Source organism: Esox lucius, chromosome 4 (genome assembly GCF_011004845.1).
Source record: "Esox lucius isolate fEsoLuc1 chromosome 4, fEsoLuc1.pri, whole genome shotgun sequence".
Lineage (NCBI taxonomy): Eukaryota > Metazoa > Chordata > Actinopteri > Esociformes > Esocidae > Esox > Esox lucius.
This window is the reverse complement of record NC_047572.1, coordinates 8,494,804-8,507,689: the sequence shown is the minus strand read 5'-3', so window position 1 is coordinate 8,507,689 and position 12,886 is coordinate 8,494,804.

Here is a 12,886-nt window from a genome sequence, read left to right as displayed (position 1 = left end):
ACCCAAAATCAGCATGTGAGATAATTAACCACTGAAGGTACTGGTAAATACTGCAATCCAAGTTTGACTGGATTGAGCCCATTAATCCAGCATGTTAAACATGTTAACGCGTGGTTTATACACAAGCATCATACATATTATTGTATTGCATATATCTTGACTTTAACATTGCGTTTCCGAGACAACTTCGGTATTGGTTGTATGTTTGAGTTATTTTTGTTGTGTTATCAATCCACCAGGTAAATTTGCTGAGACACTCCTTCGTTAAGACTACAAGCTGAAGGCTATCACTGACCTAAATTATCTTATAAATGTTTGCATGTTGTCTTTGTATGATCATTTTGATGATGGCAAAAACATTACATTTTAACTTTGGTATGTACAGAAATGTTTAACAGTGAACAAGTGCCATTTTCTCACCACTAAATTATCCTCTGATTTAGAGAGAACATGTACCCCTTGCCATGAAGACCCTATTTTCTCTTGATATCTGAAGATGTGCAGCAGATAGAATTAAGTCTCAGAATCAAGATGCCAAAAGGATGTTCTTACATATCAACACCTGGGGACTGCTTCTAAAGTTTTCAATATTCAGGAGCAATGCAAAAGGGAACTGGCCCCTATTTCAGGAATACTTTTTTCGGGAACTGTTTACTTGACAACATTAAGAATTGTATTAAAATCTCTAAACAGTATAACAACAAGACACTGCTTTGACTATTTACATCATAGACCCCCATGCCTGTTAGTTGATTCTAATGATTTAAGTTCATATGTCCATAGTTGTGAAGACAGTGTTGATTCTGTGTGGCCAATGCATCCTGCTAAAATCAGAAGTAGTTGTGTCATTAAATACACCATCATGAGATTTAAGTGAGCAGTCTCTTGTTTGGAAAGGATTGGGGAATGGAAGAGCTTCCCTGGTTCAATGTCACGGAGAAGAAACCTCTGCAAAGTTGTAATGAATAAAACATATGTCCAGGAAGTTGGCTTGTGTGTTGATGATCATCCTGACTTGTAGAGGGATATATATGCCCAGGGTCCTGTTCTTCAACCCCAGGGATGTGTGGTTGCCTAATAGATCCCTAATTGGATGCCACACTGTCTCCGTAAACACAGGCAATATGTTTATGTAATTGATTCATTTAATGGCATTTCTATACATTAGGAATATTTGTTTTTGTTAATAAGTGTTTGTAATACATTTGACAATGACATGAATGGGTGTGGGTTGGGAATTCTTACTTTGAACAATGTGTTGGAAATGGACTGTGCAGTAACAGGTGAGCCAGACCAACTAAACTGGGATGTCAAACATGGCATGAACTGAAGAGAATCAACAAGAGTCAACCTATTCCCAAGAATAGGGACAACACTAGGGAAGAGAGGTCATGTGACTGTCAGGGAAAAAACATTTAACTGAATTCTAAAACAGGCAGTTTTTCGCTAGATGTTAAGTTACCAGGCCATACACACACAACCTTGTTCCCTAAAACCATGTAACATGGGCACTATTGCAACTAAGACAGTAAACACACAGAAAAGCCATTGTGACTTACTTGGCTTCACAACTAAAAGCATAACCGTTATCTAGCTAGCAAAAGCCAGCTTTACCTAGTTCATGAATGTAACAAACAATGTTAACACAGAACGTTATGCACAACACCTAAAACCAAGAGTAGGGAAGAGATGTTACAGAACTGTCAGGAAAAACCTTGTTTGTATCACAGAATTCTAAAACTGACTTTTTGCTGTTACCAGGCCATACACAACCATGTTCCCTAAAGCCTTGTAACATGGATAGTATTGCAACCAAGACAGAAAAGCCATTGGCAATGACTAAAAACCATAACTAAAGGCACTATTTATCTAGCTAGCTAAAGCCAGCTTTCCCCAGTTCATGAAGGTGACAGACACACAATTTAACACACAAAACCTAAAACCAGTGAATGTATACAAGTAAGCAAACCAGACAATCTAGCTACTTGATTATAAAACGATTAAAGCAACTTGCAGTAACCATCAAGCTAACTAGCTAACCAGCTGTAGTCAGTTAAACATTTCTGTTCAATGTAGAGCTACAGATTGAAAATGTCATTTTAGCTTCATTACTAACACCACATTTAGCTAGTAAAGCACAGCATTAAAACAATCTTATTAAATGTTGTAATCCAAAGTCATAAGAACATGTCCAACAGGCAACATACTTACATATGTGCAGTTTTACCTGCGGCTGTTCTTGTAATTTTTCCGTATTTCAAAGTTGTTCTCCTCAGCGATTGGTTGAAATCTTGCCATGTGATTGGCGCTTATTGCAGCACTTGGACTTGTTTTACAACAGCAAAAACGCCGATTTGGACGGGGGTTTACTGGGGGAACGGCGTTTTGGACAGCGATTTACTGGGGAACAGCGTATTTTGCGTGTCATTGGACGACGCGGGACGCCGTAATGTGTCATGTTTTTGACTCACTTGGTGTCCCATATTTTGAACGGCGTTGCTAACAGGCGCACGCACTTATTTAACAGGCGCAGGCGTTTACGTAACAGCCGTAGGCACTAAACAATGCCGCGACTTTGGTAAACCCACTACTCCTTTTTTGGAGCAGGGTGTGGAGCGACAGACAGGAGAAAGGAAAGTTGCGTGTTCGTAATACAGTCATGCATTTATAGTAATACGTTTTTTCCAAATATATTTAAGGAATCCAATTGCAACACTGACATACATTTATCAAATGTATAGATATAATATATTTTAAATACATATATTTTCCCGTATGGGTAGCTGGTTAATATTGAGAGAAGTCCAACAAATTGAATTGGCAAACTATAAGATCTGTTACTTTGACTGGCTGTGCTAGGTAACGCAAACATGGCATTTGTCTTTGCAACAATACAGTACTACACACACGTTAACCAACATAATATACTTTCTCTGCTGCTGTTTTGTTTAAACATATCTATGGATGCAGAATCGCAAAGATCACAAGGTTAATATTACAGTGCCACAGTGGCGTCGTTAGGCCTGGGCGTCCGGGGCTATAGACCCGGATCTTTTATGATTAACCCCGGATATCAAATTGACCAAACAATTATAGTAATACAAACATATCCCCTGATCTATTAATCTATAAATCAGATTTTTTGACAATGTAGACGTGTAGGCCGTTAGCGTGTACATCGAAATTTTCCGCATGTGCATTCAAAACGCTGTCCAGGGCTGGGCGGATGGTTGGGCTAAGCCCTGAGTGTATTGTGATCCTAGCGACGCCTCTGCAGTGCCAACAAGCTTAGGTTACCAGACGCTTTTTTAGAAGGAAGACAATGGGCCTCATTCACCAACCATTCTTACGAAGTAATGTGTTCTTAAACCCCACTTACGCACTTTTTACAAATATTCTGACATTCACTAATGTTTTCTTATCTTGAATTTGTCCTTAGCTAAGAACAAAATCTATGTACACTCAAGAGCACTCTTATGCACACTAAAGAGCACTCTTACACACATTTGAGTGATGACAGTTTTCTCCAAATAATTGGTTACTGCATTTTATTTAATTCTACAGTTGTTTACAATGATAGTATTTTGCTGTTATGTATTTCTGATCAATTGTTGAAAAAGAAAATCATAGTATGCAAAGAAACACTAACACTGCAATTTACATCAGCAATTAAGCTGATTAAATCCTGCATTATGTGGTGATTGATCGTGCTATTTCTAGGGCCAAAATGGGCCTGTTTCTACACATCAAGCATGCTATCAAAATGGTACATCTATTGCTGCTTGACGACATTGCCGAGCGTGCTCTGAGAAGGGAACCCATCTTCGATGATCACGTTGATTCATTTGCAGAGACTGACGAGTACTTGATCAGACGGTTTAGGCTTCCAAGACACGTTTTAATGGAGCTGTGTGATACTTTGGAGCCATACCCAACGGGCCAATCCCTTACCCCCTCATATGCAGGTACTGTCCACCTTGGGATTTTTAGCCACTGGGACATTTCAGTGGGAGTTAGCAGACCGTGTGGGCATATCACAGCCACCCATCAGCTGTGCTCTCCCACAAGTTGTGGATGGAATAAAACAACTGGCCACACAATATATTTTCTTCCCCTACACAGCGCAAAAACAGCTGCCAAGAGAGGGTTCTACTCTATTGCGGGTCTGCACAACGTAATTGGGGCAATAGAATGCACTCACGTGCGGATTAAGGCACCCTCACCAGACCCATTCCCATATCTCAACCGCAAGCAATATCACTCAATGTACAAGTCTTCTGTGACTCCGACAACCATCTCTTGAACGTGGTTTCCCGCTTCCCAGGAGGTGCACATGACTCTTATATTTTGCAGAACAGTTCTGTGGGAATGTGCCTGGAACAAGGAGCTGCTGGAGACGCATGGCTCATTGGTAAGAACCATTTAGTAATTTCAAATTCCACTTGTTGCTTTCAAAAAGTGGGTTTCTTCATTAATGGCTTCGGGGGTATGCCCTTGCGGGGGTATACCCTTGCGGGGGTATGCCCTTGCGCCATGGTAAATGACGCCACAAACCCTCAGACGCACCAAGAGGCCTCATATAACCAGAGGCACGCACGCACCCGCTCCACCATTGAGTGAACCATTGGTATTCTGAAGGGATGCTGGATGTGTCCACCCAGCAGGTGTTAAGCTGCTTTACAAGCCAGAGAAGGTGAGTAGGACTACTTGTGTAATGCAGGTTTGAAAAATGGAGAATATGTTGTAGAATATTCTAATTCCAACATTTTTAATTTTTCTAGCTTTTGATCATCTTTACACTGTTTTTAGGTTTGCAGAATAATCAGGGCCTGTTGTGTGTTACACAACTTCGCTATGAAGCGTGGTGTTCCACTTCCACTTCAGCCACCACACCAGGATGTGTGTCCTGACCCATTGCTGGGACCAGACAACAGACTTGGCGTGGAAGTCAGACAATAAGTAATTTCTTGTTTTGTCCTTTAAATACCACAAATTAAACACATGAAATGTCACAGGTTTCAGTGTGCGTTCTTTATATTTTTTTATTTGTGTTTATGTCTTCGAGTGTTTCTGATATTGTGGCCAGAGTAGAAGTGAATTCAGAGACTTTGCGCAATCCGCTCCTGGTTATCCAAGACCGCATCGGAGATGACAGGTGCAGTTGGACGGGAGATGACAGGTGCAGTTAGACGGGACCTGGGGGCACGTACAGAGGCAGAATTGTGTCAGGTTCCTCTTGACAGAGGGGTTGCCTGGATTGGAGATCTGTAAAAAACAAAAACGATACTAAAAGTAAAACAATCACAGTGCAGTTTCTTTTTATAGATATATAGGCCTACTGCAAAAGCAATAGGATTTCAAACTGAATAAACTAGGAATTCTGGTGAGGACTCATTCAGTCACATAGGGCCTTTCCAATGGTTTCACCGTTGCTTTCAGTTAAATCATGGCATACAATTGCTTACCGTCTGATCCACTGGTGGGAGATGGCCTTGGAGGATATGAAGCTGTTGATATAGGGCCCTGGTCAGTGTCCAGTTGCTGTGCTGATGCCATCTCACCAATAATGGCCCTGATGCACTGGTCAATCTCAGATAACTCAGGGCCTGCATGGCCCCCCTCCAGTAGTCAGCATATGTCTCTTATGTTTGGCAATGGATTTTTTGGTCTCTGATTTTAAGTCAAACCATTTCTTTTTTACATCTTCAACTGAGCGATGTTGTCCAGAAACAGAGTTCATGGAATTCGTGATCTCCTTACATTCCTCAGTTTTGTTGGTGGCTTTAGAACCACTGGAAACACTACTAAATGTTATGCCTCATTTGGCATTTACTTGTTGCAGTAGAATTTCTATTTCAGAATTACTGGAGTTCTTTTTTCATTTGGTGATCGGTGGACCACCACCGTCTGTGCGTCTTGCACACGGCCCCGAAGTGTCACTTCCTTATATGGGAATTTACGGGGTGTTTTTTTATGCTAATTAGGAACAACTGGCACGCGTTTTCATAAATCATAAGAACACAGGTGCGAACAATTCTGTTGTTTAAGAAAATGTCATGAATCCGACGTAGACTTTTCTTAGGGAGTTTATTAAGAACAAAGTTAAGAAAATTCTTAGGAAGTGTCACGGTCGTGGGATGAAGAGGACACAGGCGCAGAGTAGAGGTAGGTAAGGTAATCCATGTTTAATACAAAATAAAGAAAGCAGGACTCCAACAAAACAAAAGGCAGCAACCAGTGACGTGGGTATTCCTTACACAGGATAAACAAAACCAAAATGAACCACGCCTTGGGGCCTACAAACTAAACTTAAATAGGGTCCCCAATTGGAGGCAATAACTAACACCTGCCTCCAATTGGGGAAACCAAAAAAAAGGAGTAGAGGTGGCTAAAGGCCACCTCCTGTCCTGTCCTGGCTATGCCCCGAGCCCAGCGCAGAGATGGCTAGGGGCACAGCCAGGACGTGACAGGAAGCTATTGGTGAATGAGGCCCAATGTCGGGAGGGAGGAACATATATTCGATAGCAGCGCTTTCGACAGGCACACTGAATTCGCTCGATCACTGAATTCTTCGTAACACCGGCACTTACTGTGAAGATTTGGTGGCAGACAATGTTCGTATATTTCCTCACAAGGATATTTAATTTCAAAATGCACATCAGTTTCATGTATTTCCATGCTAATTTTCCCAATCTGCATGGCTGATAGCGCTCCGGCGCCACGCCGGATTTCCGGCGTACAGATGTGTCTGCGAAAAAAAATAAAAAATCAGTTTCGCGTTCGCGTGATCTGACAATTCCCAAGATCTGAGTGGCGCTTTCACTAAACCACACCAGTAAGCCTACTTCAGCCAATCGGTAATAGGGTAGGGGCTGGTCTTGGGTTTTGGCCAATCAGATTGATTCAGCTGTCACTCCACGTGCGAATTTGTTTTGTTTCCCACACTGGCAGCGCGAAACGCGAAAAGTCATGGAGCGCAACTTTATGAAGCCAGGGGAAGACACCAAACTCGTCGATAAAGGCATAAAGAATAAATGGCGCTGGTCTTGGATAGAGGAGGTGGGTAGAGACGAAAAGCCCTTTGGAAGCTGGTGTCAAAAACTCCGGCAAGCAGGAGCATTTTTCTGCACTTTGTGCGCAAGGAAAATATTATATGGTACTAGCGGGAAAAAAGTGCTGCCACGGCACGAGTTAGACCCAAGTCATCAAGCAGCTGTCCGAGCAATTCAACACACCTCACGTTTGCCGGGGGCAACAGCCACAGCAGATATCCGAGCCTCGATGACCGATCGCGTGGCTGATTTAAAAATTCGCTTGTGCTCCTTCATTGCCGAGTTTGATCTGTCGTTTACAATCGCTCGTCCACTCGTCACTTTCTGTCAGAAATTAGCGGAGGATAAACTCGCTCTCACGCATCTGTCTGTCTCGAGGCAGCATGCGGGCTATCTTATTACACACGGCATCTCGCCAGAATTTAAAAGAAATCTGTCCGACAAGCTTAAGAATAACATGTTTTCACTTAACATTGATGAGGCCACGGACAAAAGCATGGATAAGATTCTAAATGTACTGGTCCGATTTTATGACGAGGATGCAGGCAGTGTGAAAACACAGCATCTTGCCAGCAAAAAGGTTAATGTTGCAAATGCCTCAGCACTGATGCTGCAACTAAAAGATGTCCTGCAATCATATAGGCTGGAGTGGAGACAAGTCACTAGCATTCTTCTGGACAATTGTGCTGTGATGAGGGGAAAGAAATCTGGGCTTGAAACGTTAGCAAGGAAGGAGAACCCTAATCTCCTAGATATATCAGGAGACACTGTTCACATGGTGTCCAATACTGCTAAGGCCCTCATGAGACCGTTTGGCTCACATGTAGAAGATTTTTGCTCTGATCTTTATTATGATATAGAGAAATCACCTAAACAGAAGGAGATTTCCTTGTTTATGCCCTTAAGTCAGTGGTTGGGTTACTAATCAATAGTTTACTTTGGAGTATTATAATTGCCACCCACTGACCTTTCTTAATATGGCTGTAGTATCTGTAGTCTCAGTATGCTATACAAGCAATAAGTATGCAGGTAAGTGACTGTATAAATAAGTAAGATAAGTAAAAGCAGGGATGGATTAATGAACAGGCCCAGGGTCCCAGGAGCTCTGGTGCTCTACAAAAAGATGCTACTGTAATATAGGCTTGTATTGGGTTTGTTCATCTCATGTCTGAATGATGTCCATTTATATCCACAAAAGTCACCAGAATCTATAATATTTAATAATAATTTAAGGCACTATTTATCAAAATGTTCTTCCAGGGGAGCACACCCCTGGATCCCGCTTGACAATTATGTTGATCAGGGCTTAGAGGCCCGCTTACCTCCCAGGGAAAAAAAGTTCAGGCTCAGGATTTTTTTCTACTATCACCCCTGAATCTGACATGCTTTTAAAGTTTTAATATTAACTGTATTTTAAGTGAACACTGCCAAAAGCGATGTCTCATTGAAAAGACACGGACACTATTCTAGTAGCCGTTCGATAACAACTTTGTCTTCCTGACATACGAGAAATTAAAGATAATCAAAAATACAGTTTTGAACATTGTTGATTGGCAATTGCATTCGTTCTCCCATTAAATAATGCAATATCAAATGCATCATATTTGCTTGTGTATACTGTTGTTGAATTATTTAATGCCAAAATGAGTAGGTTATTTGGCTATACGCCTACGGCTAAGAAGTTTTGTCAGTATGCATTGTTGATGGGGAATAAATTGTTAAACGATTCTGTATGATTGCTGTAATTTTGTTTCTTTCAATATATCACATGACCTACTCAACTTTCAATATTGTAAATTAATCACGTCGTGTTTTTGATCAATTAGGCATACAGTCTGTTGAAGTCAACACTTCCCCGAGTTGGTTTGTTGGAAAGGAGAATAAAACACCAGGAGTCAGGTCAATTACCGTACCGCATATTCCGTTTATTACAAAAGCTTTTGGAGACAAGTGTCGCCGCACAATGTCTAAGGATCAACAGTCAAAACAGCATTTTATACTTCAACTACGCCCAAAAGATAGAGGCGTTAAGTTAGCAAAGCAAGTGTGTCATTGGTCCAATTCCAATTCTGTACCTTATAAGGATAATGCAAACATCTTGCCCCCTTCTGGTTTCTGTCTTGTCTGTCAGACTATGTGTGTGTGTCTCTAACCTGTGTCCTGTTTCTCAAAAGACAGACATACTAAATCTTTCTCTCCCCGGCAACCGCTTGAACAGGGTTTCCTGTTCTCCTACTTGCACCTTCAGTTTCAGCTTATGTTACAAACACTTAATATTTTGCTTCATTGCTTACAACAGTTCACTAACTTATACAATCAATATATCTACAATTCCCCCTTTTGATCTCTCCCCAGAGAGATCACCCCTATTCGCCAAGCTCCAGTTCTCCCGGGTCATGCTGCTCCAGTAGAGGCATCAGCATCCCTGGTGGCGGTCCTGGAGCCTTCTCAATGGCTGTAGAGATCACTCTCATGGCGAGCCCTCTTATGCAGGGGATACAACAACACCCACAAGTAACCATTATAGCACCAAATGTAGCAAGCGATAAAAGAACAGACATTATCAAACCTTTCCACTGGCCGAACATCGAGGTCAGCCATTCCTCCAGCGGATTATCTATCCCAGAATGCTCGTGCATAGTTCGCAAGAGAGTCCTAAGGCCCTGCAGCGCCTTAGCAACCGACCCGTCCGGAGCTGTATTGTTAGGAATGAAAGTACAACACATGTCCCCAAACATCGCACAAACCCCGCCCTTCTCTGACCAATAACATATCGAGGGCTATGCGATTTTGCACCGCCATCGAGGTGGGGCCCAACTGTTCTGACAGGCCCGCAACCGCATCACGGGTCAAATTAGAGAGACGTAAGACATAATAAAGTACATAGTTAATGCGGTCTACATTCTTGTTTGGAGTGACGGGGAACAAAGCGGACAGAATAGGACTATTTTCAAATCCTGCCGCGACTTGGTCTGCGAGTTTGAATTCTTTGGGGACCCCTCTAGGGACCCCTATCGCATCTATATAGGTTGGGGAGTCCACAGTGAGGTCGAATGTATCACTTGAGCGACGGCCTATTACTTATCTACGCCGGTTCCGGGTAAGAGCGTCGCCCCTTTTTGCCTGGAGTGGCACTGAGGGTGCTGCTAACCGTACCATCGCACATACCCCCTGGGTGCCTCTTGGGATTCTTACCAAGAGTCGGGTGCCCCCACAATAGTAATACAGGCCAGACCGGGCCCAGGGTCTGATAATAGATATGCTCTGGATCGTAACATTACACCACTGCGAGGGGATTTCTCCAACGTTCACCACAGGTTTCTGACTGGTGAAGTGGAAACAGGTATATCCCCCTCCCCCTTTATGGGGAGTGAAAGGCCCCATCCTGGTGTCGTTAGCTATTGGAGGAAACACGCTTGCCAGGGTGGGGCAGTTCACAGGGGAAGCGCTATGTGTAAGAGCTAACATGCACTGATGTCCCCAAGGGTCCTCTGAATACAAAGGAGCCGGCTCAGTGTATAGTTGAGGTCGGGCGGCGGCACATGCCACACAGTCCCCTAAATCTTGTTCTTTGGCATTTTGCCACATCCAATCAAGCCAGATATTACTCTCGTGATACCCCGTGGCTTTCTCGATCACCTCTAACGGTTTCAATTTGGTATAGTCAACCTCTACCACTTCCCCAGGTTGCACCTTACCTGCTGAGGTGTCCACAGTCCCCGTGACTGCCACAACTGGAGAGCTAGTGGTCGTCACCCTAATGTTAATCTTAATAAATGCTTTGGTGTCAGTTCCTGCCTGCTCCACTCCGAGAACCAAATATATTTTGTCCGCACCTCTGTAAGGAGAGGTGTCCCAACCTCTGACAGACAAGGTAAGTGGATTCTGGGAGGAGCTGAAATCTCGTTGGAACTTAAACGAGCTCCACATAGTGGCATTTGGTCCCCACGGGAGTCCGGGCTGCCACTGTCCCGTATACGCTCGGACCTCGTCCCATCCCGGGCACCACCCCTCACCCGGCACACGTCCCAATCCGGCACACATCACATCTACAAATGAAGTGTGACACACATACAGGTTGTAATCCCTCCACAAGCCATTATATCTCCCGCAAGCTATGACCGAGCATAAGTCGAACGTGAAAGCAGTATGTGACCCTTTGATATAATCCAATTCAATACCCCCTCCCTCCTTCAGGCAGGCATCCTTGTTTTGTGTCACCTGCCTTCTTGCTGTGGAAATGGAGACTTGACGCCAACCAGGGAAACCTGTAGCAACGTACAACACACATATCATTATTCCACCAATTCCCATATACCATTTCATTCTACTATCATCTCCCCAGGCCTTTCTCTGTGACCCTGTCATCTTGGTATGAGTGGTAGGAGCCACTTGGTGTCCTATACCCCCTTTTGTTACAGTATTCTTCAGTTCCTTCCCCTAAGAGTCTATTCCCCTGGCGCCGTCCTTTGTCTCCTTCACTTGCTCGTAGTCCCGCCGTGTCCTGGGTTCCGCTCCTGGCACCGGTCCGGCTGGTGCTGGTCCTCCTTCCGTCCACACTGGGGAAAGCTCCTCCTTCCCGGTTTGGATGAGGTCAGTTAGCGACCACCCTGGCTCCTGCGCTGGTGTACACTGGCTCCAATGGTACCACGTCTCTCCTTTGTCCCTCACGCGGACCGCATGGCTCGTTCTCTCCACCACCTGATGAGGACCCGTCCACCTTGGCTCCGACCACTTTCGCTTGATGACCTTCAGCATCCACTCCGCCTGGGGCAGGTTCTGGTCCAGCGGGTGCTGGTTCCTCCGTTCTCCGACTCTATTGGAGAATTCTGAAACGAGAGCTTGCAATTCATCAAAATACACTCTGTGATCTTTGGGCCACTTTTCCCCTTCCGGGACCGCAGGCCCCGCGGCTGGTCCTGGAAACTGTCTCCCCGTCAGCAGCTCATATGGGGTGAACCCAGTGGTCTGATTTAACGAGCATCGAATCGTCATGAGTGCCAGTGGCAGTGCATCCACCCAGTTCAATTTAGTCTGTGCACATATGTTAGCCAACTTGTTTTTTAGGTTTTGGTTCATCCTTTCTACCTTTCCCTGGGACTGTGGATGGTATACAGTGCCAAAAGCATGTTTTAGGCCCAATAAGCTCTCTACCTTCTGTAAATCACTGTTCTTAAAGTGAGTCCCATTGTCTGACCTGATTTTCTCTGGGAAGCCGTGTCTGGGAATATACTGGTTCACTAAACACTTGATCACTGTCTGACTGTCCTCCCTTCTTGCCGGCCAGGCTTCTGGCCACCCTGTGAACATGTCCACACACACTAACATGTAGCGGCACCCCCGTACTGTTTCCCCCATGTCCGTGTAGTCTATCACTATCTCTTGTCCAGGTCTCGTCGTCATGGGGAACGCCCCCATCTCAGGTTTGATCGTCGGTTTTGGATTGTGGTGAGTGCAGATGGTGCATGTCCTAGTGTAGTTACGTACCATGTCTACCATAAATGGGTGCCACCAATGGCACAAGTTCCTCAACATCTATGCTGGCCCTACATGGCCCAACCCATGGGCTTCTGCAAATGTATCTCCCCGCATGGCTGGTGGAAGTATTACTCTACCGTCTGGCCCTCTCCAGAGCCTGCTCGTCTCTATTGCTCCTCTCTGTTGCCAAATTGTTTTCTCTTGTGGGGAAGCCCCCTTTTGATGTCTCACTAGCTCCTCTCTCTCAGGGCCTTCTCCCCACCCCACTTCCTCTTCTGCTCTTACCACCATCACTCGCGGAGTGTACCCTGCTGCCTGTTTTGCTGCTGTGTCTGCCGCTTGATTTCCCTGAGCTA